General features: G+C 47.2%; 1 protein-coding gene across 1 annotated transcript in view; it reads left to right on the top strand.

Moving 5' to 3' along the window:
- The first annotated feature begins 7,810 nt into the window (after positions 1-7,810).
- lbr (lamin B receptor) overlaps positions 7,811-27,359 on the top strand; it is a 57,193-nt gene continuing 37,644 nt past the window's right edge. The window contains exon 1 of the mRNA XM_062972614.1: positions 7,811-7,967. The gene's annotated coding sequence lies outside the window, so the exon portion shown is untranslated. The remainder of the gene's footprint in view (positions 7,968-27,359) is intronic.

Genomic DNA, 27,359 nt, shown 5'->3' with positions numbered 1-27,359 from the left:
ACTAAAGGGCAGGGCTAGGGCCTCTGTATACCTCCCCTGAGGCACTTGATAGAACACGGGGACGGGGTATAGAGGTCCAGCCCCATCAGGCACTTGGGAAGAGGCCCCGTCCCCTGTGTCCTGGCAGGCACTGCAGGACAGGGATAGAAACTCAGCCCTGCCTCAGAGCTCTTAACTCCGCCCATCCCAGTCCTGGCCTCCCATTTGTGGCCCCGCCCACCTCTCCCTCCCAGCCCTGCATCGTGGACTGGGGGAGGCTCAGCCCCGCCCTCTTGAGCAGGAACCACGCCCACCCCTCTAAGCCACACACCCCTTTCCAGGAGGCGCTGAAAGGGGGCGGTAGGCCAAATAAGTTTGGGAACTGTTGTCGACCGCGTTTTAGGGGATCGGGCCCTTAAGGAAAGACCCGATCTGGTCCTGAGAGAACGGACCTTGGCGGAGCCAATAGGAAAATATGAGCCGCAATACAACCTGAAGCCGAAATGAAGAAGGTCCGCCAAAGTTGAAGGAAAATTCCGCCAAGGAGTCTTTATTGAGCGATTCAGCTGAAAAGGACTCTAGTAGTGATCATTCAGTCTACTAGGGTACCATATTATCAAAATAAAGCCATATTTATACAAAATTTCAGTCTGACAGCCCTTTGAATTTCCCGCCCCGCTCCCCCGCCCTCCTGATCGTTGATAGGCTAGAAGGTTGAACGAGGCGGGCTTTCGTTTCCCGCCTTGCTCTGTTGGCCCAATAGGAAGCTGCTTTTTGTCTCTACTCGAGCCAATCAGGAAGGAGAAGGCGGGAGTTATTGAAACAATGAAGTGACAGAGCAGGAAAAGATCGGATTAATTCCTGCTAGGCCGATTTCTAAAGGGATTAATGGCAGCAATCAAGGAATGTCCGGGTTTCTGTCACGTATACAGATTTTAGATATGCCTTGGGGTGTCAGGGGTGGAAGTAGTGATGGGTGGTGATGAGCCATAATTGACAGGCTCTGCAGGGCGCCTTCCTGAGGTGTCCTGGATTTTCCTTTGGATGAGATATGACAATGTTTGCCTTGGGGGTGAATCACCTTTAGGTCAATACTCCGAATTCGGCGACTCAAGCCCTATATTGTCCATGCAATCTGAATTTGATTGGGTTAAGCGGTGGCAGATTATCCTTTTGTTTTTGGGAAGGGAAGCCTGGGTCATAGAAAATGGGACAGGTTCTGGGGTTCAGGTTGAGTTCAAAATATTTCCTATTTGATTTCATGACTTGGCAATTATATGAAATAAAATGAAAAATAAAATAAAGTTGGAATATAAACCCTGCTGGGAAAAATACATATTTTCCGGGGATCCCAAAGAGTACAAATACATATAGGCAGATAGATAGATTTCATGGAAATAAGGGAGAATCCATAAAAGTGAGTTACATTGCATAAGGGGGAATCATGAATGATATAAACAATTGAAAATATTTGATAAGAACGAAGTTCATAACATCTGGAGAACCCAGCATGGAAATTCATAAAAGTGGAGTTTTAGCAGCATGATTTTACAATTCATGAAGTTGTTATCTCTTGCCTCAGAGTGCAGGGATAATCCACAGTAAACTCCAATAAAAAGTCTCAATCACCTTCTACTATAAATATATGGAATATAGAACATAAAGTCTTGATTTTTGAACTATCTTTTACAAAGTCCTGGGGGGGGGGGTCACCTCGATCACAGAACCATTGGTCTACACAGTAGATTTAATATAGTTTGGCACCACTTTAATTGCCATGGCTCAATGCTTTGGCATCATGGGAGCTGTAGGGTCTTTAGTCTTGCATGCTAACAAGTGCCAAAATACAACTCCCAGGATTCCATAGCATCCGAGTCATGAGGAGAGGCATGTAAGAAATAAAATAATAATACTCACCCTACCTATTTAACTTGTATGCAGTTGTATACCACTTTGATAGCTGAAACCAAGGAGGAGCTGAGGAGCCTTATCACCAAGGTGAAAGAAGAAAGTGCAAAAGCTGGGTTGCCGTTAAACATCAAGAAAACCAAGATTATGACAACCAGACTGGTTGATAACTGGCAAATAGAGGGAGAAAATGTGGAGGCAGTGGCAGACTTTATATTTCTAGGTGCAAAGATTACTGCAGATGCAGACTGCAGCCAGGAAATGAGAAGACGTTTACTTCTTGGGAGGAGAGCAATGACCAATCTCAATAAAATGATGAAGAGTAAAGACATCACACTGGCAGGTCTGCATAGTTATTATTTCTCGTGTCAGAAGCGAACCGATGGTACAAGTTGTAATGGATTTGCAAACATAGAGATTTTTTTAAGAAAGAAATTTTTTTGGCATTAATACTACGTAAATGTCTTTTTCCCAGGAGCTAGCTACTTGGAGTGCCTCTGGTAGGAAGCAGAGGAAGGTCCTCTGCTGGAAGGTCCTCGCTTGTGCATGTAGCAGGGCTCAGAATGCATTGCAGTAGGTGGTCTGTGGTTTGCTCTTCTCGACAGTCGCATGTTGCTGACTCCACTTTGTAGCCCCATTTCTTAATGTTGACTCTGCATCTCGTGGTGCCAGAGCGCAGTCTGTTCAGCGCCTTCCAAGTTGCTCAGTCTTCTGTGTGCCCAGGGGGGAGTCTCTCATCCGGCATCAGCCACTGACTATGGTTCCGGGTTTTAGCTCGCCACTTTTGGACTCTTGTTTGTTGAGGTGTTCCTGCAAGTATCTCTGTAGATTTTAGAAAGCTAGTTCATGATTTAAGGAGTTGGCGTGCTGGCTGATATCCGAACAGGGGATGGGCCGGAGATGTCAATGCCTTGGTTCTTTCATTGTTGGCTGCTACTTCCCGGCGGATGTCAGGTGGTGCAATGCTGGCTAAGCAGTATAATTTCTCCAGTGGTGTAGTACGTAGACATCCTGTGATAATGCAGCATGTCTCATTAAGAGCCACATTCACGGTATTAATGTGGTGAGATGTATTCCACACTGGGCATGCGTATTCAGCAGCAGAGCAGCAAAGTGCAAAGGTAGATGTCTTCACTGTGTCAGGTTGTGATCCCTAGGTTGTGCCAGTCAGCTTTTGTACAATATTATTTCTAGCACCTACTTTTTGCTTGATAGTAAAGCAGTGCTTCTTGTGCCCAGGCTGTGGCACAGGCAGGAGAGCAAGCCAGCTGCAACCAGCTGCAATGAATCACTCTGACTAGGAAGTCATGAGTTCGAGGCCCGCTCGGAGCCTATGTTTGTCTTGTCTTTGTTCTATATTAAAAGGCATTGAATGTTTACCTATATGTGTAATGTGATCCGCCCTGAGTCCCCTTCGGGGTGAGAAGGGCGGAATATAAATGCTGTAAATAAATAAAATAAATAACTCCCAAGTATTTTGGTATGCTGCAATGCTACAGTGGGATTTATTCTCAAGTACTCCTCAGAGCTCGAGCTGCTTCTCTGTTCTTAGGGTGGAAAGCAAACATCTTGTGTTTTAGATGGATTAGGGATCAGCTGGTTTCCCTTTAATAGGCAGTAAGAGCACCTAAAGCTTCAAAGAGCTTCTGTTCAGCCATTTCAAAGCTCCCTGCTTGGGCGGTGATGGCACGATCGTCAGCATAGATTAAACTCTCTGTCCCTTCTGGCAGTGGTTGGTCATTTGTGTAAATGTTAAACATTGATGAAGCAAACACACTCCCCTGAGGGAGGCTTTTCTTCTGTTTTTGCCATCTGCTTCTCTGATCCTGGAATTCAACAAAAAAACTCCTGTTTTCTAGCAGATTTCCTATGAAGTGGGTGATGTGGTAGTCATTTGTGATATTATAAGTTTTTCTCAGGAGAAGGTGATGGTTTACAGTGTCATAAGCTGCTGACAGGTCTATGAAGACAGCTCCTGTAATCTGCTGCCTTTCAAACCCATCTTCTATGTGCTGAGTCAGATTCAACATTTGTGATGTGCAGCTTTTGCCTTTCCTGAAGGCAGCTTGCTCCAGAATCAAACATGGGTCTATTTTTCCCCATAATTCTATTCAGAATAAGTCTCTCCAGAACTTTGTAAAGAAGGCACAACAAGGAGCTTGGTCTATAGCTTTTTGGGTCTTTACCTGGTTTCAAGATGGCTATGACTCTTGCCTTCCGCCAGATTTTGGGAATCTGACAGGATGCAATGCAGTTGTTCATCATCTTCAGCAGCTAGCACCTTGCTTTTGGGGCAAAGTTCTTAATTTGTTCCATCCGTAGATCATCCAGCTGCTTTGCCATTTTACATTTATTGAGGGCCATGTCCAATTCAGTTGATGTAAAAGGTTCATGAAGGTGGTTGTTCTCATTATCTGGTTGTCCGGCTATTGGTTTCCTTCCTACTTTGGTGGAGAGTTTGGGCTTCCCATTCTTCAGAAGTTGATGCGCTATCTGATCTGCCTTTATGTTGGCATGAGTGTTAGTTTGTGAGGGATCATTGCTCAGCCATCTTAACAGCCTCCATCCCTTCTGCCTGCTCCTGCCCATGTCGACTTCTGTTATCAGCTTTATCCACTGTTCTTTCTTGGCTTCAGAGATGGAGGACAAAATGCTCTGCACTGTCTGGAGAGTTTGCTCACTAAATGGGCCTTCATTGTGGAGCCTGTAGTAGTCTTCCAGCAAGGCAGCTGTATCAGGAGTAATGCCATGAAGGTAGTGTGTTCTGCAGCCTCTCGGTATAGAAGCCCGTGAGCAGGTTTTTAGTATTTTGATAAAGCGCTCGTATTCCTCAGGGATTGGGGTGACAGATATGATCTTGTCATCTAGTATGTCTGAGAATTTGGACCATAGTTAAAGCAATGGTATTCCCTGTAGTAACCTATGGATGTGAGAGCTGGACCATAAGGAAGGCTGAGCAAAGGAAGATAGATGCATTTGAACTGTGGTGTTGGAGAAAAATCCTGAGAGCGCCTTGGACCACAAGAAGATCCAACCAGTCCACGCTCCAGGAAATAATGCCTGACTGCTCACTGGAGGGAAGGATATTAGAGGCAAAAATAAAGTACTTTGGCCACATAATGAGAAGACAGGAAATCTTAAAGAAGACAATGATGCTGGAGAAAATTGAAGGAAAAATGGAAGAGGGGCCGAACAAGGGCAAGGTGGATGGAAGGTCTTCTTGAAGTGACTGGCTTGATCTTGAAGGAGCTGGGGGTGGTGACGGCCGACAGTGAGCTCTGGCATGGGCTAGTTGATGAGGTCACGAAGAATCAGAAGCGACTGAATCAATAAACAACAAAAGTCTTATCTGCCAAAAGAATACTGGTGCCTCACCAAACTACAACTACAATTGAGCCATGGCCAGCTAAAGCAGTGTCAAACTGCACTAATTCTAGTGTAGTGCAGTTTCTGTGCTTTGAACTGGATTATATGGCAGATAATCTGGATTCAGAAACTGGATTATATAGCAGTATAAATCCAGACAAAAGCCCTTTCTACACTGCTGTAATGGGGATTATCTGATTTGAAAATCTGGATTATATGGCAGTGTAGAAGGAGCCTAAGTCTCACTCTGTATCAAAGCCTACTAACTATTGCACCTGTCATTTACAGTTTCCATTCCAAACGCTCACAAAATAAATTGGCTGGAATTGTTGGTTAGTCTTGATTTATGTAGATCCATTGAACTGCATGATGAGTTGAAACATGGGTAAACCTAACTGATGTAATGGCTCTTTTCTAGCTGGGATTAAGGCCAATGTCTGCAATCAAGCCCACATCTGTTTAAACGTATTTAACACAAAGTCAGAGCATAAGATTTTACCACAGGCACATTTCAAAGTTTGCTATCCACCCAATGCATTCCTCCAGAGTGTCCTCTTCCCAAAGGCTAGGCCAAAGGAGTGTTGCAACGTACCAGCGGTTTCCGGCTGAGAAAACTAAAGACCTTATAAAACTACATCTCCCATAGTTCCATAGCATTAAGCCCTGGCAGTTTAAAGTGGTGCCAAATTGCAGTAATTCAACAGTGTAGGTGCACCATGTAGCAATACGCTCCAAGACCTCCTGTGGATATTTGATAATAGCAAACCCTGTATATTTTGACTATACTTGGGCCAGACCATCAAATTGCAATTGGGGAGGGGTGGTGGTGGTGGTGAGTCTTTCGAGTTATGGCTAAGTGAGTAAAAACATTTATTTTTATGTATTTATTTGCTGCATTTTTACCCCACTCCATCTCCACTTCAAAGGGGTCTCAGAACAGCTTCCAGTTTGGCAATAATTCAATGCCACATTACAAAAGAGAAGCATACAAAATACACAACACATTAAGCATTAAAATAATAAAACAAACCATATAATGCATATTTTAAAGTCATGTCAAAGCTGAATGTTTTAACATTTTTCTGTATGAAGCTTTGTCAGCTTTATTTATATTCTTTTTGGTGGAAAAGTCCATTTAATACTCTGGGAATGGATGTGTTTGTTTTCTCTGATCAGTGGCGACAGAATTGTGGATTCTTCCAAAACCAAATGCCACCTGTTTGAAAGCCCACCAGAGGCCAAGATTTAGATCTGAGGGGGTGTACTGACACTGTAGAATGAATAGTTTGACACCACCTGAATCTGCCATGGCTCAATGCTATGGAATCATGGGAATTGTAGTTTTACAAGGTTCTGGGCCTCTCTTGCCTAATACGGTAGTACTGATTGCCATGGTTTGCAAAGGCACTGTGTTGTGTGTGTTAACTGAAAAATGAAGTGCATTAAACCGATTGGCTGAGCCTGCAAAGACCTGGGAATTGATTTGAAACTGTTTCTGTTCTGCTGCTGCAGAATCAAATTGGTCAAGTTTTCATTGCTGACTGAGTAGGGTTGGTGAAGAGAGGAGTGTACTCAGAGGAGCCTTGCCTTTTTGAGGCCTGTTTGCTGCTGAGAAAAGAGGGAGAAGAGCCAGGACTGTATTCTTCTCTAAAGCAAATTTTTGAACCAAGAAAGGACTATTTAAGATATTTTTAAAAGATGTTTTTAAGATGTTTAAAATTATTAGATTTTAGCCTGCTCTTGTAAGCTGCCCCGAGCCCTAGGGGAGTGGCGGCATATAAGTTTGAAAAATAAATAAATAAATAAAATTATGACTGTGGACTTCTGTAAATGATCAGAGGGACCATTGTCAATAATACTGTTTTGATCTTTTGGAATCAGCAAAGTTCCTGCATGTTTGTTCTGCAAAACTGAGTGGCATGTTATTGTCCTGCGGGTGACTGGATTGCAGGCACATGTAAGAGCTCCCATTTATCCTCATCAATCTGTTAACACTGGTGCCTCAGCAAACAACTCCCAGGATTTCCCGGCAGCTAAACTGCATTAACTCTACAGTGTTGATCAGGCATGGGCAAACTTGGGCTCTCCTTCCAGGTGTTTTGGACTTCAACTCCCACAATTCCTAGTTAGGAATTGTGGGAGTTGAAGTCCAAAACACCTGGAGGGAGAGCCCACGTTTGCCCATGTCTGGTGTAAATGCACCCTTAAACTATCTTCTGGAAGAAGAAATAAGTTTAAAAAGATGTTTGATATGGCATTTCAATGCTGGATGCGTTTTCAATCGACGGCCGAGGGAAAGTGCTGTCCCAGGGCCGGAGGGAGGGGAGCCCTGGCATGATGCTCTCCCTCCTTCCCGCGAAGGGAATCTTTCCAGCCATTGGCTCAGGCGGAGGCCGAGCTTCAGAGCGAGGCAACCCCGAAGGGCTCAGAGAAGGAGGAACGCGCCATCCACGCTCGGCCAATTACGGCGCGCCGGGAGCGATTCAAACGCGGCGGCTCGACCAATGGGGTGGCTTGGCGCCTCGCCGCTCGCGCCGGCCCCCGCCCCACTTGGGGGCGTGGCTCCTCCCGCGTCCGTAACCGTCGCTGGAGGCGGTTGGCTCTCGCGCCCGTTCAAACCTTCAGCGTCTCCTTCATCTGACGGAGGCTTTCTCTGTGGCTCGGGTTTGGTCCAAGCTCAACCGCGGCAGGCAGGCAGAGGGCCCGGCGGGCAGGTGAGGGCGCGTTGCCGGAGGGGCCGAGCCGGCACACCCCTTGGGCGGAGGGAGAGAGGGAGGGCGGGCCTCCTCCCAACTCGTCGCTCCCTCCTCCATTTTCTGAGGCCTTCGCAGGGTCTCTGGTTGCCGCAGTTCTCCTTCTCCTCGCCTCCGTCTTGGGCCATCCCAGGCTGAGGGGTCTCTTCAGCGCAAGTTTTATTTCCGAGGCAGCGCAAAAACCGCTTCCTGAGGAAGCCTTGGCGCTGGTCCTGCCTGAGGGCCGCGTGGGGGCGCCACCGAACCTGTGGAAATGGCTTCCCTTCGGGGTGACGGACGTTGAAGGGAGGGGGGGGGGGATCTAGATTCCACACCAGGCATGGCAAACTTGGGCCCTCCCTCCAGGTGTTTTGGACTTCAGCTCCCACCATTCCTAATAGCCTCGGGCCCCTTCCTTGCATGGCAAGCTTGGGCCCTCCCTCCAGGTGTTTTGGACTTCAACTCCCACCATTCCTAATAACCTCGGGTCCCTTCCTTGCATGGCAAACTTGGGCCCTCCCTCCAGGTGTTTTGGACTTCAGCTCCCACCATTCCTAATAGCCTCGGGCCCCTTCCTTGCATGGCAAGCTTGGGCCCTCCCTCCAGGTGTTTTGGACTTCAACTCCCACCATTCCTAATAACCTCGGGTCCCTTCCTTGCATGGCAAACTTGGGCCCTCCCTCCAGGTGTCTTGGACTTCAACTCCCACCATTCCTAATAACCTCGGGTCCCTTCCTTGCATGGCAAACTTGGGCCCTCCCTCCAGGTGTTTTGGACTTCAACTCCCACCATTCCTAATAGCCTCGGGTCCCTTCCTTGCATGCAGACTTGGGCCCTCCCTCCAGGTGTTTTGGACTTCAACTCCCACCATTCCTAATAGCCTCGGGTCCCTTCCTTGCATGCAAACTTGGGCCCTCCCTCCAGATGTTTTAGTCTTCAACTCCCACCATTCCTAACAGCCTCGGGCCCCTTCCTTGCATGGCAAGCTTGGGCCCTCCCTCAAGGTGTTTTGGTCTTCAACTTAGTGGCTGAAGGGGAAAAGGAAGCGGACTGATGCTGTTAGGAATTGTGGGAGTTGAGGTGGAAGGCCCATGTTTGCCCATGCCTGTTCTACACAGTACAAATCCCCCGATGCGTCCCCAGGTGTTTTGGCCTATCACTCCCAGAAATCCCAGCCAATTTACCAGCTATTAGGATTTCTGGGAGTTGAAGTCCAAAATGTATGGGGACCTACATGTCGAGAACCACTGGCATAGAGCCATTGCAAACTAAATTAATTCTGCAGTGTACATATAATGCAGTTTGAACTGTGTTTTATTTATTCTTTTGGTTTACAGTGTAGATCCAGCCATGGTTGTATCTACTCTGTAGAATTCATGCCGCTTGTCACCACCATTAACTGTCATGTATGGTTCAGTTCTATGGATTCCTTGGAGTTGTAGTTTGGTGAGACAGTTGGCCTCTTTGACAGAGAAGGCTTAAGGCCCTGTCAAACTACAGTTCCCATAATTCTATACCATTGAGTTGTTCAAGTGGAGTCAAACTGCGTTGATTCTACAGTCTACAGGCACCCATGATGAAAGCCGTGAATGCTGAACTTCCCTAAGATTTAAATGTGTGGTTGAAGGCTTTCATGGCCAGAATTACTGGGTTGCTGTGAGTTTTCCAGGTTGTGTGGCCATATTCCAGAAGCATTCTCTCCTGATGTTTCTCCACATCTATGGTAGGCATCCTCAGAGGTTGTGAGGTTTGTTGGCCACAGCTGCATGGTATACACAACCTCTGAGGATGCCTGCTCTAGATGTGGGCGAAACGTCTGGAGAGAATCCTTCTGGAACGTGGCCATGCAGCCCAGAAAATTCACAGCAACCCAAGGATTTAAATATCCTAAAGGCAGAAGTTCTTAACCAAGAGGCCTGTGGGAAATATGTTTATTTATTTATTTACAGCATTTTTACCCTGCTCTATCTCAACCCCGAAGGGGACTCAGTAGCTTCCAAATTGGCAATATTCAGTGCTGCATTTAACATAAAACATACAAATACATTATGCATTAAAATCATAAAACATTATAAAAACAATAGCATATAAATACATTAAATAAGCTGTTAACCTTTGCACATAGACCCAAAATCATAATTCAGAATCCGTTCCAATTCCATTCGCTTCACAGCTGTATGTTACCCTGTACTACTCTCCAAATGCTTTATTCCATTGCCAGTTATTAACTTTCTTTCTAAAGGTCAGGAAGGAGGGAGCTGATCTGATTTCATTAGGAAGGGAGTTCCACAGTCACACTGAGAAGGCCATGAGAAATATTTTGGTGATCCTTGAGTGAAAATGTAAAAAAACCAGATCAACTGATTATCTTTATTTTCTGACTTTCACTTAAGAATGTATGCAATACATTAGTCATATTCATTTCATATCACATTACAGTTGTTGCATATATTTAAAAAATTCACCTATGCTTTGAAATTATGGTAGTTATTAGATCCGATGCTGGATGACACATTATCCCAGTCTTGCTGTGTACAAACTACTGTGTGACTTAGTTGGCCAACAGTCTGGCAACAGAATACATAACAAATCAAAAGAGACCTTCTGAGTTTCGTCTTTGATCTTTTGAAGTATATGGACGAGATTGAAATTGTGGGAAAGTTTGTAAAACATAATTTTGAATCATCCTAAGATTTGATTTAAAGATATGCCAGTGTTGAGTGTCATAAAGCTATCTTAGAGCCAAAATTGGAAACATCTGTAGGACTAGGTGTTTTGGACTTCATCTTCTGGAAATCTCAGCCTTTGGGCATTGATGAGAGATTCTGGAAGCCAAACTCCAAAGCACTTAGAGGATGAGAGTTTGGGAATCATTGCTTTAAATCCACCATATTCTGCCTGATGTTGGAAGCTAACCAGGGTCAGTCTTGATTGGTGCTTAGAAGAGAGGCTGCCTTCAAATCCCAGATACTGTAGGGTTTAGAGTAGTTGTTCGCAAACTTTACTCCTCCCAAGGATTTTGGACAAGCACATACAATTCCTGGCAATTGGAGAAGCTTGCTTAGCTTTCTGGAAGTTTAAGAGCAATTATTCTGGAAGATTAGTGTTTGGCAACCAATGTTTTAGAACAGCTACCTCCGCAGATTCCTTGCCCCAGAAAACACTATAAGATTCATAAGATCACAATTAATTGACAGGTAGCTTGACAGGTAGCCCCATTATTTACACTATCGATTGTTCTTACTTTGTAGGCCTTAGAATCAGAAGACTTGGAAAGAATCAAAAGGGCTGTTTAATCCAACCCCATGCCATGTCGGAATACGCTTCTAAAGCACTTGAAAGCTGTGTTTCTTTTATGTTCTTATGTTTTTTAAGATTTCTGAGATGAAGCAAAGAAATACCTTTTTATTGGTTTAAACAGGCATGGGCAAACTTTTGCCCTCCAGGTGTTTTGGACTTCAACTCCCAGAAATCCCAGCCAGTTTACTGACTGTTAGGAATTGTGGAAATTAATCCAAAACACCTGGAGGGCTGAAGTTTGCCCATGCTTGTTTGATAAGCTTGAATTTGAAATAATCCACACTTTTGAACTTTGGACTCTATATTTGATATTGGTGATCAGAACAAAATTCAAATGTATGAAATGACCGGTTGTGAATCCTAATACTGTTTTACTAAGACCCCAGGTTGCTTTGTTGTTGTTTTTTGCTAACTGTTGACAAGTTGACTTGTGATTACTTTATATGTGTATTAGTAGTACTGTACTTATTTTTGTGAAATACATATGGCTACCCAGTAAAAAAACTTGTTCCACTTCTAAACTAATTTTCTGTGAACAAGAAGGTAGATTTGCACATGAGAGTGTGACCTCTGATACTATAGTAATATTTAGAAGACAGTTGCAACAATGTATTTGTGATTTCTTTTTTGCCCAAGCAAAAGAAAACATGGTAGCTGATTTTGAACTTGTTTCCAAATTTCACTAAAGTTATAGAAAGGTGCAATCATCCCCCAATTTTGGATTGTTTATGGAACAATATGCATTTTCTTGTGTTCTCCGTTATTCAGAAGGGGACTGCGATGGTGCAGTGGGTTACACACTTGTGCCAGCTGAACTGCTGACCTGAAGGTTTGGTTGCTGACCTGAAGGTTGCTGGTTTGAATGTGCGAGATAGGATGAGAGTCTGTCAGCTCTAGTTTGTGGGGACATGAGAGAAGCCCCCCCGTTAACACATCCAGGCTTCCCCCTGGGCAACGTCTCTGTAGACGGCCAATTCTCTCACACTAAAAGCAACTTGCAGTATGTTCTAAAGTCGCTTCTGACACGATTTTAAAAGATTATGGAGGGGGGGGGGGAAGCCTCAGAGGCACCTTAAAGTTCAGTAAGTGCAATTTCCTATAATTTTCCTTATTAATACAAGATGAAATTAATGAAAATGTGGGAGTAGTGCATATTTTAAATGCAAACAGGAAATCCTGTTTTACAAGCTGCAATATGTTGTGATGTTCTTTATATGGCTCTTACACTACATAGATGTAGCATTGTGATTCCACTTTATTTGCTGTTGCTGTATCTTGTGGAATTCTGGTGTTTGCAGTTTGTGGAAACACTGTGTTTGTCTGGCAGGGAATTGTAAATGAGTCTCCCTAAACAGCAAATGCTGGAAATCTTTAGGATGCAGCTATGGTGATTGAAATGGAGTTATTATAATTGTGTAATATAAAAGTGCCTGTAACTACAGGGACCGTAGTTGATGATGAGGGATGATAGAAATTGTAATTTTGCAGAATCTAGAGGACCTCATAATTCCCAACTCATTGTAATGGTTAAGATATATTTTAGTAAGCTCCAAGTGAAATTAGGTAGCCAGCATGATTTAATGCTTTAATCATTGGACTTTGACTCTCAACACCATGACTTGAATTCCTGCTTGGTCATGGGAGCCCATAGTTCTCTCTTCCACATGACATCTTTTCAGCTACAGTAGAGTCTCACTTATCCAAGCTAAACGGGCTGGCAGAACCTTGGATAAACGAATATCTTAGATAATAAGGAGGGATTAAGAAAAAGCCTATTAAACATCAAGTTAGGTTATGATTTACAAATTAAGCACCAAAACATCATGTTATACAACAAGTTTGACAGAAAAAGTAGTTCAATACGCAGTAATGTTATGTTGTAATTGCTGTATTTACAAATTTAGCACCAAAATATCACGATATATTGAAAACATTGACTACAAAAATGCCTTGGATAATCCAGAACCTTGGATAAGTGAGACTCTACTGTATTTGTATCTTCTCTATTCTATACACCCAAGTTCCTAAATCAGTCTTATTTCCATGCCTTTTACCATCTTGTTTACGTCTGGACACATTCTAGCCAGTCAGTGTACTTGTTAAACAGTAGTGCTAGACAAAATGTCAGCAAATCCAAATTAATTCAGTGTGCCTGTGCCACTTGACACCAACAATTGCATTTATATAAAAAATGATGTTATGGATTATTTATTTCTTATATCTACGGTAATTGTACACAGAACCTGTACATTGGTGCAGGTAATGAGCACATTATATTCTGCTGTTTCCTTAATGGATGAATAGAGGAAGATCTCTAGACTTTACATCTTCCTCAATGTTAAAAGCTGCTCTGTTGTAAATTGACACAAAATTTATTTCCTGCGGATTTATTCAGAATAGTTCCGAAGTTGTATAATTTTGTTTGTTATGAGTAGCGTAATACAATAAGACAGAATTGTAGTTGGAAAGGGTAGAGAATTTTTACAATTTAGATATGCTATTCCCTATAGTTTTTATTAATCCTTCACAGCATAGTCCACAGTATGGAATTATCGGAACTGTGGTCCAGAACATCTGGAGGACAGATGTGAGGTGGGCTGTATTTTTCCATGGACATTTTTTTACACCACAAGTACATACATTCATGTGTGTATGCATGCTTGTTAGCATACTTAATTTCTGGTGTGTAGTTTAAGGGATAGATTAGAGTAGGGATTCTCGAAGTGTGCTCCATGGAGCATTTGGGGCTCTGCGAAGCATACTGAGGGGCTCTGCATTGCCTCCTCTCCCCCTCCCTCTCTTCCCCCTCCAAGCTTTGGCACTTTCCTGCTCCTCCCCCTCCCCCTTTCTGCCCAAATCCTTTTTTCCTCACTTCCATCACCCCCAAAAAGCCTTTTTTGCTCGCCCCCCCTGCCACCCAGATCCCTTTCCCCTCACCTTTGCTTCCAAAACTCTTATTTCACTTTCACGACTTGGGGGGTGCTTTAATTTTGTTTTTCCTGCATGGTGAAGGGGGGTGAACTGGATGGCCCCTGGGGTCTTCTACTGAAATGCTGTTAAGTTTGTGTTGGTCAGAAAGTTTGCTCATGCCTGATATATATACAATACTAGCTTGGGGACCTGGCAGTGCCTGGGTTATTTGAGAATGGAATTGTTTGCCTTTGTTCCAAGTTTAGTCTTGATCCAGTGTCAGTTGGCTTCTGTTGGTACGAGTGAACTACAACTCCCATATGCAAGTCCATGATCCATCCCCCTCCAAACAGTGCCAGGATGTAAAGTAGGTCATGGGGACTCGATGTGTCAAGTTTGGTCTGGATCAGACATTGGTGGGGGTCGCAGTGGTCTGGGGAAGTGAGTGAAGGTACGACAGGGGGACATAAAGTGGGCCACATTGCACTTGTGTGTCAAGTTTGGTACAGTTTCATCATTCATGGGCATCACAGTGGTCTGTGGGAGGTGAATTGGATGAAGATAATGAAAATCCCATAATCCTTGGTGCATTCTGCTGCAAACCACACCAGGACATAAATAGTGTCACATTGCACCTATGTGTCAAGTATGATACAGTTTCATCTTTCATGGGTATCGCAGTGGTCTGTGGGAGGTGAATAGGGTGAAGGTACTGCAAATCCCATCATCCATGGTCCATCCTGCACCAAACCGGACCAGGACGTAAAGGGGGCCACATTGCACCTGTGTATCAAGTTTGGTACAGTTTCTTCATTCATGGGAATCACAGTGGCCTGTGGGAAGTGAATTGGATGAAGGTACCGCAAATCTGATCGTCCTTGGTCCATTCTCCCCCAAACTGCTGCAGCATATAAAGTGTGTCATTTGGGATATATATACCAGATTTGGTTCAGTTCTGTCATTTGTAGCAGTTGCTGTGGTCTCAAGAAGTGAGTGAAGGTACTGAATGTCCCATCATCCTTGGTCTATCCTCCCCCAAACTGCCCCAGGACTTAAAGGGGTTCATGGGGGTTGTGTGTGCCAAGTTTGGTCCAGTTCCGTCACTGGTGGGCATCGCAGTGGCCTGTGGGAATCGTAGTGATTGAAAGTACTACATATCCCATCACCCATGGTCCATCATCCCGCAAGCGGCACGAGGACATAAAGCGCATCATCAAGCAGACCTGGCTTGTATAACAGAAACCTGGTTGGACGAGTCAGGTGGGCCTAACCTCACTCAGCTCTGTCCTCCAGGTTACTCTATTCAGCACCAGCCAAGATCCGGAGGGAGGGGAGGTGGGGTTGCAATAATCTATAGGGATTCTATCCCCGTGACCAGATGCCTCATCCCACAATCTACCTCATTTGAAAGCGTCCACCTGCGGGTAAGAGACCGGGACAGTATAGGGATATTTGTAGTGTACCGTCCACCCCGCAACACTACAAACTCCCTGACTGAGCTAGCCAGGGTGATCTCGAGCTTGGTGTTGGAGTCTCGGCGGCTTCTTGTGCTGGGAGACTTCAACATACACGCAGAGACCACCCTGTCGGGAGCGGCTCAGGTTTTCATGGATACCATGGCAACCATGGGACTGTCCCAAGTGATTTCTGGCCCTACCCACTGTGCTGGACATACATTGGACTTGGTATTTTGCCAGGGATGGGAGAATGGTGGTGGTGTGGAAGAGCTCTCGTTAGTCCCACTGTCATGGACCGACCCTTGGTCAAGTTTAGAATTACTGCAACCCCTAACCTCCGCGGGGGTGGTGGACCCATTAAGATGGTCCGTCCCAGGAGGCTTATGGATCCAAATGGATTCCTGATGGCTCTTGGGGATGTTCCCGCCTCCTCGGTAGGTGATTCTGTTGATGCTCTGGTCACTCTCTACAATGGGGAGATGGCCAGGGCAATAGACACGATCGCTCCAGAGCGGCCCCTCGCAATGCGCAGAGCTAAACTAACGCCCTGGTTCTCCGGGGAGTTGGCAGCGATGAAGCGCGAGACGAGGCGTCTAGAGTGTGTGTAGCGAAAGCGACGGAGTGAATCAAATTTTGAACGGGTTAAAGCCCAAAGGAAAACATATTGCAAAGCAATGGCTGCTGTAAAAAAACCCTATTATAGTTCTAGAATTGAGGCAGCCAAAAACCGTCCTGCCGAGCTTTTTAGAACTGTCAGAGGGCTGCTTAACAACACCCCTCAAACTGCGCCCACAGATGATGTGGCAGAGAAATGTGAAGCTTTTTCCCAGTTCTTTTCAAAGAAAATCGCTTTGATTCGTTCTGAGCTTGACGCCGCGGTTGATGCAATCTCCGAAGATGTAGCAAGAGCACCTGCTTGTCCTATTTTGATGGATTCATTTCAATCTGTGCATCCCGAGGACGTGGACAAGGTCCTTGGAGAAGCGAGAGCGACCACATGCATCCTAGACCCCTGCCCATCCTGGCTGGTTAAAGAAGCCAGAGGGGGGTTGGTCGAGTGGGTAAGAGTGGTGGTGAACGCCTCCCTCCGGGAAGGCAGACTTCCAGCCGGCCTCAAACAAGCCGTAATAAAACCGCTGTTGAAGAAGCCATCACTTGACCCCACTAATTGGAATAACTTTCGGCCTGTTTCCAATCTCCCCTTTTTGGGCAAGGTCGTGGAACGCGTGGTTGCCTCGCAACTCCAGGGATTCTTGGAAGCAACTGATTATCTGGATCCGGCACAGTCTGGAACTGAGACGGCCTTGGTCTCCTTGGTGGATGATCTCTGCAGAGAGCTCGACAGGGGGAGTGTGTCCCTGCTGGTTCTCCTGGATCTCTCAGCGGCCTTCGATACCGTAGACCACGGTATCCTTCTGGGTCGCCTCGTGGGAATGGGCCTTGGGGGTACTGCATTGCAGTGGCTCCAGTCCTTGAGGACCGTACCCAGAAGGTGTTGATAGGGGACAGCTGTTCGGCTCCACAACCATTGTCTTGTGGAGTCCCACAGGGTTCAGTACTGTCCCCTTTGTTGTTTAACATCTACATGAAGCCGCTGGGTGAGATCATCCGGAGTTTGGAGTTCGGTGTCATCTGTACGCAGATGATGTCCAACTCTATCACTCCTTTTCTCCAGCTTCCAAGGAGGCCGTCCAGATCCTGAACCGGTGGTTGGCTGCTGTGTCGGACTGGATGAGGGTGAACAAATTGAAGTTGAATCCAGACAAGACAGAGGTCCTCCTGGTCAGTCGTAAGGCCGAACAGGGTATAGGGTTACAGCCTGTGCTGGATGGGGTCGCACTCCCCCTGAAGGCGCAGGTTCGCAGTTTGGGTGTCCTCCTGGACTCATCGCTGAGCCTGGAACCCCAGGTTTCGGCGGTGGCCAGGGGGGCCTTCGCACAACTCAAGCTTGTGCGCCAACTGCGCCCATACCTTGGGAAGCCTGACATGGCCACGGTGGTCCACGCTCTGGTTACATCTCGTTTGGACTATTGCAATGTGCTCTACGTGGGGTTGCCTTCAAAGACTGTTCGGAAGCTGGAACTAGTCCAACGTTCCGCAGCCAGGTTATTAACTGGAGTGCCGTACAGGGAGCATACAACTCCTCTGTTGAAGCAGCTCCACTGGCTGCCTGTTAGCTTCCGGGCACAATTTAAAGTGCTGGCTTTGGCCTACAAAACCTTAAACGGCTCTGGTCCAACTTACCTCTCCGAACGTATCTCCCCCTATGAGCCGCCCCGCAGATTAAGATCTTCCAGTGAGGCCCTGCTCTCGGTCCCGCCGCCGTCACAGGTGCATTTGGCTGGAACGAGAGACAGGGCTTTTTCGGTGGTGGCTCCGCGGCTGTGGAACTCCTTGCCAAGGGAGATTAGGGAAGCCCCCTCACTCATGTCTTTTAGGAAGCAGCTGAAGACCTGGATGTGGGACCAAGCTTTTGGCCCACCCTAAGATACGGTTGATATAATCTGATGTATTCGCTTGATTAATGTGTAATTGAATACAGACTGGCTCTGACTTTTGGCCCAATGCTACTGGCCCTGTTGTAATGGCCACACAGTGTTTTACTGTTTTAAATGGGGTATGATATTGGTTTTTAAGTGTGTTTTTATAATAGTTTGTTTTACTATATTTTGTATTATATGTGGCATTAATCTTGCCATTATGTAAGACCGCTCTGGGTCCCCCTGGGGGAGAAGAGCGGTATATAAATTAAATAAATAAATAAATAATAAATCATGGGGTAGGCTGTCTGGAATTGTGAGAGTTGGAGTCCAAAACACCTGGAGGGCCCAAGTTGGCCCGTGCCTGGTTTAAAGGCTTTCATACAATTCTAGAGTTAGAAGGGGCGCCCAAAGGCCATCTAGTCGAACCCCCTTCTGCCATAGAGGAAGACACCATCCAAGCCCTCCCAACAGATGGCCATCCAGTCATAAATACGATTGGGAGATAGAGTCCTACATTTGAAAGGGGTTTCTGAAGGTCATCCAGTACAGCCCTGTCTGCCACAAAGGAAGACACCATCCAAGCCCTCCCGACAGGAGGACATTCCAACCATACATACGATTGAGACATTTATTTATTTATTTATTTCTGATATTTCTCCCCTGCCTTTCTGCAATGGACCCAAAGTGGCTTGGAAGGTCATTAAGCCACGTGCTAACATCCACCATATAAATAAAACATAAAAGTAACATCAAGCAATAGTAGTATAAATAAGACAAAGTGGGGTTCAGTGGGGGCCGGTGAACTACAACTCCCATATGCAAGTCCATCATCCATGGTCCATCCCACTCCAAACAGTGCCTGGATGTATAGTAGGTCATGGGGACTGTATGTGTCAAGCCTGTTAGAGTGAGTAGGCCGAAGCCTGCTGGTGGTAGTTTTTGGCCAGAGTAAAAACTGAGGGGGGGGGGGGAGTAAACCATCCTTAAAAGGAAAGATGAGTAAAATAATAACATGGACATGGTCCGATTGAAGGCTGAAGCATGAGGTTTTTAGACATATGGATCTAATTTACATATGTTTTAATTGTTATAATGTATTTTAATGATGTATTTTTTATAGTGTTAATTGATTATATGTACTGTTTTTGTTTGATTATTATGTTCTTGGCATTAAATGTTGCCAACTGTTGTAAGCCGCCCTGAATCCCCACCGGGTGAGAAGGGCGGGGCATAAATGCTGGAAATAAATAAATAAATATTCACCATACCATCCCCCGAATTCACCATATTCCACTTTTTTTCACATCTCCAGCCCCAAGCTATTAGTGCTTATGGTGAATTGGAATAACTATTTGTTTGACCAGGTCCAATCAGAAATTATTGCAAATGTAACCTCTGAGGATAAGAAGGAAGATAAAATGAGGAAAATTAAAGAGAAATGGACAATATATTCAGATTGGATAAAAAGAGGCAAAGCCAATGTAACTATTGTACAGAAATGGGAAAAGTTGTGCTCATGGTTGGAGTTAAATTTCTAATGGAATTGTGTTATGGGGTAGGGGTGGGGGGAGGGGGGGAGGGGAAGGGAAGGGGGAAAAATGAATAGAATGATATATTAGATATATGAGTAGACAATATAGAAGGGAAGAGGATGGAGAAATGTGATAAGAGATAAATGATGTGTAGGTATGAATGTTTGTATTAAATGTGCAATATACTCACAACATGAAATATAAGATTGTAAAGATGTGAGGCAGGGAGGAATCCTTTAAAATATCCCACCCTACAGTTGCCACTAATTTGTGAAGATGTCTGGATGATGATTTTTTATTACCCGTGCCACCAATTATGGAGATGTCAGGCAGAGGATGATTTATTCTTTTTAATTCTTAGTTACATCAGATGGTAACGTTGCTTATTTTAGAATATGAGTGTGACAGAGACTTAGATGGTTTAAAGAACAAAACAAGTTTATTTCATGTACAAAGCTTAGTGGTTTCAATAATTTCTTTAAGGCACTTAAATAACTGTTACAAATAGATGTTGAGGTGTTCTAACTCCAAAATACTTTCTTCTCTCAATCAAAACTAATAACAGATCGCTTGGATTTACTGGGATTACTTCCCCTACTCCACAGCCTCTACAAATAACCCTAAACAAGTCACCCAACTTGCTTAGTCTGGCTCTGTTAGAGGTGTGCCTCCCTGGTTCCCTAACCTGAAACCAGTCTTTTTTCTTCGTGTACTCTGTGAATTCACACTAATGGAGAAGCTGCGCCTGCGCAGGTTCCGACGGAAACTCTTCCAAGCTGAAGTTCAAATTTTGGCGGTAACCACGCCCCCCTTCCCAAGGGGCATATAAGGCAGCCCCAGGCGCGCGCTCCCCAGTTCCTTTTTTTCCGCCGCAAGGTTCACTTCGGACTCTTTGCATGTCTACTACTCGTTTCAAGCGTTGCACACAGTGTGCTGCTAAAATTCCTGACTCGGACGGCCACGCCAAGTGCCTCTTCTGTCTTGGCGAGGCTCATGTGGTCAGTACCTGCCGTTTCTGCCTAGCTCTCACAGCTCAGGCCAGAAAGAACAGAGCCGCTAGGCTTAGAGCGGCACTTTACGAAAAATCTCTCGCGCCAGAACCGACTCCGTCGACGTCGGGTACGTCGTCGTCTTCAGCCCTAAGAGCTATGTCGGCGCCACCAGCTAAGCCTCCGTCAGCTAAAGCCTCCTCGGTCTCGTCCAGGGCGTCCAAGACCTCCAGGGCCGCTAAGCCGGTCAAGCCACCGTGTACCGTGACGACGGCTACCGTATCGACCCGCTCCGGAAAGGTGGGGCCTTCCTCGACGTCGAGCTCTTTGGCTTCGGTGACCTCGATCCGCTCTCGTATCGGCTCCCCTCCGTCCTCCTCTGCTAGCAAAATAGCCTTTAAAAGGGCTCACGAGGAGTCTCGTCGAGCGCAATCTGACTCAGCTGTGGTTCCTCCCACACCTGGCAAGTCCTTGAGGGTTGCATCCAAGCAACCGCCGACAAAGAAACGGCTGACTCAGCGCTCCTCTTCCTCGGCCTCCTCAAGGAGAGACCAGCCATCTTCCTCGGCAACCTCCTCGAGAAGATCCTCTCCAATTGTGCCAGCACAGAGGCCTAGAGATGTTTCTCAATCTCCATTGCACCCCCTGTCTGACGGGGAGCTGCAGGACTCACCCCACCACTCTACCCAAACGGTGGTCAGGGTGCCGGTGCCGGAGCCCCTTGCGCCACCTCACTCGTCGCGCCAACAGCTCTTCCCTCCCACCTCGACACCGGAGCGTGGCAGACAAACGGCTCGCCTGGCTCGAGCAGCTCAGGCCTCAGCCTCCAAGGATCCTCGGCTCCCGACCCTCTCTTCCCGCGAGGCCATGCCTCCTCCCGAGACTGTGCTTTCTTCTCCCCCTCACTCCCCCCAAGGGGCTGAGGAGGAAGATGTTGATGTTGACCGCCCAGACTCTGTCCTCTCGGCCTCGGTGGTCTCTCTCGGCCTCGACCTCTCTCCTCCCCACGATGCGTATGAGGCGGACCCGCCTTCTCCTACTGACAATATTCGTGCTTTCTCTGATCAAATGGTCAGAATGGCCGACGCCCTGGGTTTGGAGATCAAGCAGACTTCCAAAGAAGTGTCTGATCCAGTTTTCAAAAGGGTGCAGGCCCAAGCTCCGCCGGCCACGCTACTCCCTTTCCTGCCTTATCTCTTGGACGTTATCCAGGCCTCCTGGAAAACCCCTTCCTCCATTCCTCCGACCTCGAAGAGGATCGAGACTTGGTACCGTACCGACGATGATACCTTGGAATGGCTCAAACACCACCCCGACCCCAACTCCCTGGTCGTTAAGGCCTCTCAATCCTCAGGTCGTCAGTCGAACACTCCGGCCGACAGAGAAGGGAAGCGCTTCGACGCCGTGGGTCGAAAACTTTACTCCGGAGCCCTTTTGCTTTGCCGCATGGCGAACTATGGAGCCTGCATGGGTGCCTACCAGCAGATTATCTGGGAGAAGGCACAGCCCTTCTTCGCTAAGATGTCGGACGAAGACCGCTCCGTCCTCACTACCCTCCCAACAGGAAGCAGACTCGCTTGCTCACCACCAAATACAAATGGCGAAACATACAGGTGATACTGCGGGCAAGATGATTGCCCATGCGATATCCATCCGCCGCCACGCCTGGCTGAGGTCTTCGGGTCTCTCCTCATCTTCCAGACAGGTCATTGAAGACCTTCCCTTTGACGCGCTCGGACTATTTAACTCCGGTACCGATGACAAACTCAAGTCTAATCATGACTTTAAAATTCTTGCGTCTAAATGTGGCGACCAACCGCAACCTCAGCGCACCCGCTGGTTCCCGCACCGCTCCCGCCGCTTCCCGCCGCAATCTTTCAGACACCACTCTTTCAGGCGGCCTTCGGGCTCGAATAATCAAACCCATCCCCAACCTCATCGGGGACCTCATCCGCAAAAGCAACGCGGTCGAACCACCCCCGCTCCTCCGCAGGCTAACCGGCGTACCTGACGCCAACCCCTGCCAAAGCTCCTCGCCCGCTACCGATGCAGAGCCCACGCTGCCTCGATCCTCCGGCGCCTTTGCAGACCGCCTAGCCCCCTTCTACAATCAATGGGAGTCTATTACTTCAGATGCATGGGTTCTTCGCATTGTCCAAGACGGCTACGCCTTAGAGTTCACGGACCTCCCACCTACAGGTCGCATTCTCCACTCAACTCCTTCCCCAGAGATACTGGCCGAAGTCGAGGCATTACTGGCCAAAGGCGCCATCCGTCCCTCCCCTCCCGAACTGGACCCTTTAAGTTTCTTCTCCAGATACTTTACAGTCCCGAAGAGAGGAGGCGGGCTACGCCCCATTCTGGACCTAAGGGCCCTCAATATATTCATTCGCCCTTCCAAATTCAGGATGGTCTCTATTGCCTCTATCCTCCCGATGCTGCAGCGGGGAGACTACTTTGCCTCCATAGACTTACGAGACGCCTACTTCCACGTGGCGATACGGGAGACGCACAGACGCTTCCTCTGTTTCAAAGTTCTCGACCAAACCTACCAATTTACCGTTTTATCCTTCGGGCTCGTTACGGCCCCGAGGGTCTTTACCAAGGTCGTCGCCGCCGTAGCGGCCCACCTCAGGCTACATGGCATCACGGTCTTTCCTTATCTGGACGACTGGCTTCTCGTCGGGCCCGATCCGGTTCTTCTCGAAAACCACGTTTCCTTCACGCTGCGTCTTCTAAAATCTCTCGGCCTCCAACTCAACTCCGAGAAGTCAAATCTCTCCCCGTCAACCCGAATCCGGTTCATCGGGGCCCTCTTCGACTCCGTCACAGAGACTGTTTCACTTCCGTTCGACAGATTCCTAGCTCTCCGCCACCACATCGCCCTTTGTCGATCTGCCCGGAGAGTCAGAGCCCGTGCCATCCAAGTCCTTCTGGGCCACATGGCCTCCACGGTTCTCACGACCCCGTTTGCCAGGCTGCGCCTTCGGGTCCTACAAAGGTGGTTTATAGACACTTTCAAGCCGTCCTACCACCACAACTCCAGATACCTGTCGGTACCGTTGTTCGTCCGCCAGTCCCTCTCATGGTGGACGTCTCACCAAAACGTGTGCAGGGGCCTCCCATTTCATCCAGCCCCGCCGTCGCTAACCATAACCACGGACTCCTCCACCTACGCTTGGGGAGCCCACATGAGCGGTCTAACGGTTCAAGATCTTTGGTCCCCATCCGAGAGGGCCAACCACATAAACTTTCTCGAGCTTCTCGCCATTCTCAAAGCCCTGAAAGCATTCTCCCGCCTCATCCGTCACAAGTCCATCCTCATTCAATCGGACAACCTCGTAGCAGTATTCTACATCAACAAACAGGGCGGTACGGGTTCGAGGAAATTGATGCTCCTCTCCTCCCGTCTCTGGGTTTGGTGCATAGCCCACGATGTACAGGTCTCTGCAATCCACCTGCCGGGCGCCCAAAACGACCTAGCAGATGCCCTCAGCAGGATGACATCTTCCTCTCACGAGTGGAAGCTCGATCCCGAGATCCTCGACGGTCTGTTCCTCCACTGGGGACGCCCTACTCTGGATCTCTTCGCGTCTCCCCACAACGCTCAGCTACCCCGCTACGGGGCGAGACTTCCCCCGAACTCCTTCCCCGGCTGTCTAGGAGATGCCTTTCTACTGGACTGGTCGGCGGAGATGCTTTATCTTTTTCCACCGATTCCTCTCATACCGAAAGTTCTCGAAAGACTTCTCTCGATCTCGGTCACAGCGATTCTCATAGCTCCGGCCTGGCCCCGCCAACCGTGGTATCCGGCCCTTCTTCGTCTCTCCAGAGGAACGTTTCGCCCTCTGCCTCCCTCGCCGCACCTTCTCTCAAGGGAGGACGGCAAAATTCTTCACCCGGACCTCCTTTCCCTTCATCTCACTGCATGGAGGATTCTTACCTAGCCTCCCTTCCGCAGAACCTGCAAGACGTCCTTCGGGCAGCCCATAAGCCGTCTACTACCAAGGCTTATTCCTATAAACTCTCTCGCTTTCATGCCTTTCTTCGATCCCGTAACGTCGACACCTTTCCGACCTCGGTATCGGTGGTCCTCGACTTCCTCATGACCCTCGTCGAGAAGAAACTCTCTCTCGCTTCTATTAAAGCTTATCTCGCAGCTCTTTCCTGGTCTTTTCAACGCCACGGTCAGCCATCTCTCTTTTCTCATCACTTGATCAAAACCTTTCTCCGAGGCTACAATAACATCTGCCCGCCGTCGCTACCACCTACGCCGGGCTGGAATCTCGAACTTGTACTTTCTCAACTCACTTCTGCTCCCTTCGAACCGCTTGCCTCGACCGATCTCCGTCTGCTCTCCTGGAAGTTGGCCTTTCTAGTGGCGATCACGTCGGCACGACGGCCATCCGAGCTTGCTGCTCTCAGGGTCGACGAGCCTTATCTACGTTTTCACCATGACCGCGCTGTTCTTCGCCCGGACATTACCTTTCTCCCTAAGGTAGTGTCAGCTTTCCACCTCAATCAAGACATTGTCCTACCAGCTTTCTTCTCTAACCCCTCCTCTCCTCTAGAGCAAAAACTGCACCTTCTCGACGTTCGAAGGGCACTTCTCTTCTACAGGGACCGTACCAAAGACATCCGTAAGACACAAAGACTCTTTGTCGCTTATGCCCAGGACAAGTTGGGTAATCCCATCTCTTCCCAAAGACTGTCCCACTGGATCGCTCAGGCCATTGAGTTGGCCTACGAACTAGCCAAGCGACCTCCTCCTCCATCCATCCGCCCGAGGTCGACTAGGGGCCTCTCGGCTTCAACCGCCTTCCTTAGGGGTATTCCGCTTGACTCCATATGCAAAGCGGCTATCTGGTCAAACCCTCTTACGTTTGTCTCTCACTACAGGCTGGACAATAAAGCCTTAAAGGACTCTGCCTTTGCAAGATCAGTACTCTCATCTTGCCTCTCCTGACTCTCAAACGTCTTTCTCCTTATATTCACCCGCAGGTGACTCTCTATACCTCTCCTTCAAGTTTCGGCCGGTCGTTTTTCCCCATACCTACCTCTAGGGATGTGTTTTTCCCTGATTGTGTTGAGCAGTTGCTCTATTACCTGGTACCGCCTTATTGACCCTGGCGGATATGATGTGTTTGTCCCTCTCCCCCCTGGGAGAGCGTTTATATGCACTATACGCAATTGAGTGTTTTTTTCTATCATGTTTATTGGAAAATTTCTATGTTATGTTTCCTCTTCTACTATGCTCATGTTTGCATTGCACTGGTCCTTTCGGACAATTGATTGCACTGGTCTCTTGGGACTGTTATCTCATTATGTCCTAATAAATATGTGTTTGGACATTCACTAAATTGTTGAGTTTGCCTTGTCCCACCATCCGGGACCTTAGCGTGTCAGTCTCCATTAGTGTGCATTCACAGAGTACACGAAGAAAAAGGACAGGTTGCTCACCTGTAACCATGTTTCTTCGAGTGTACTCTGTGAATTCACACAAACCCGCCCTTCCTTCCCCTCTGGCAAACCTCTCCCTTTCTCGTTGCCTTGGCGGCGTAGGAACTGGGGAGCGCGCGCCTGGGGCTGCCTTATATGCCCCTTGGGAAGGGGGGCGTGGTTACCGCCAAAATTTGAACTTCAGCTTGGAAGAGTTTCCGTCGGAACCTGCGCAGGCGCAGCTTCTCCATTAGTGTGAATTCACAGAGTACACTCGAAGAAACATGGTTACAGGTGAGCAACCTGTCCATCTCCTGTGACTAATAATCACAGACTGAGCTGGGTTTAAAACATTCCCTCTTTTCCTTTCCAAACGGCGGTTGGCTCCGCCCCCGTTGCTATGGTAACCTGCCTCAGAATGCTGAGCTGGTTACCTTCCCCCAAGTATTGTCAACTCCAATACTTACCCATTTTGAACATAGACAAACATGGCTTCTAAAACAAAATTAAATAAACATATCATCCATAAATCAAAACAAAACACACACTTCTTTACAAAGATAATATCAATAAAAATATGTTTTAAAAAAATAAATAAAGATTAAAAAGATAGTTATTTTCTCTTTAGTGTGCTGTGAATAGTACTGTGTCCCAATGAGCCAGGGAAAAGCTGCCTTCTTTGGAACAATATTGAGGAGGGAAGATGGCATCCTGTTTTGGGGCCTAGCAGGGCCTAGCAGCTTGCAAAGGCCGAGACATGTCAGTAGAAGCGCTGAAGGGGGGTGAGGTGAGGAAGATAGAAGTTTTCATAAACATACCCGCAACCATTGTTTAAAAGGAAGCATTAAAACATAATTATTTTCCATCATTAGTTGGATTAAGAATGCTTTGGATGTGTGAGTGAACGGTAATTCCTAGCACCCAAAGTTTTTTATTAGTATGCACAGTTGGCGATGTTGGGTGTATTTGGTCCAGAACTGTTGTCAGTGGGTTCATGGGTCCTAGGGGTTATGTGTGTCAAGTTTGGTCCAGGTCCGGCCTTCTTGGTGGTCCCAGTGGTATTTTTGATTACAAAAGTGTAGGCTAAAGGCTGTTAAGTGTACCAAAGCTAGCGTCGTTCTGAGGAGAGAGAGTAGGCCGAAGCCTTCTGGTAGTAGTTTTTGCCTCAGGGGTCCTCAGGTGGCCAATCAGAAAGCTGGCCCATATTCCGGCCGGCCAATCAGAAAGCTGGCCCATATTCCGGCCGGCCAATCAAAACGCTGGC

This window comes from Anolis carolinensis, chromosome 1 (assembly GCF_035594765.1).
Source record: "Anolis carolinensis isolate JA03-04 chromosome 1, rAnoCar3.1.pri, whole genome shotgun sequence".
In the NCBI taxonomy this organism is placed as follows: domain Eukaryota; kingdom Metazoa; phylum Chordata; class Lepidosauria; order Squamata; family Dactyloidae; genus Anolis; species Anolis carolinensis.
The sequence above is the reverse complement of the archived record's forward strand: the minus strand, read 5'-3'. Positions and strand labels throughout refer to the sequence as shown.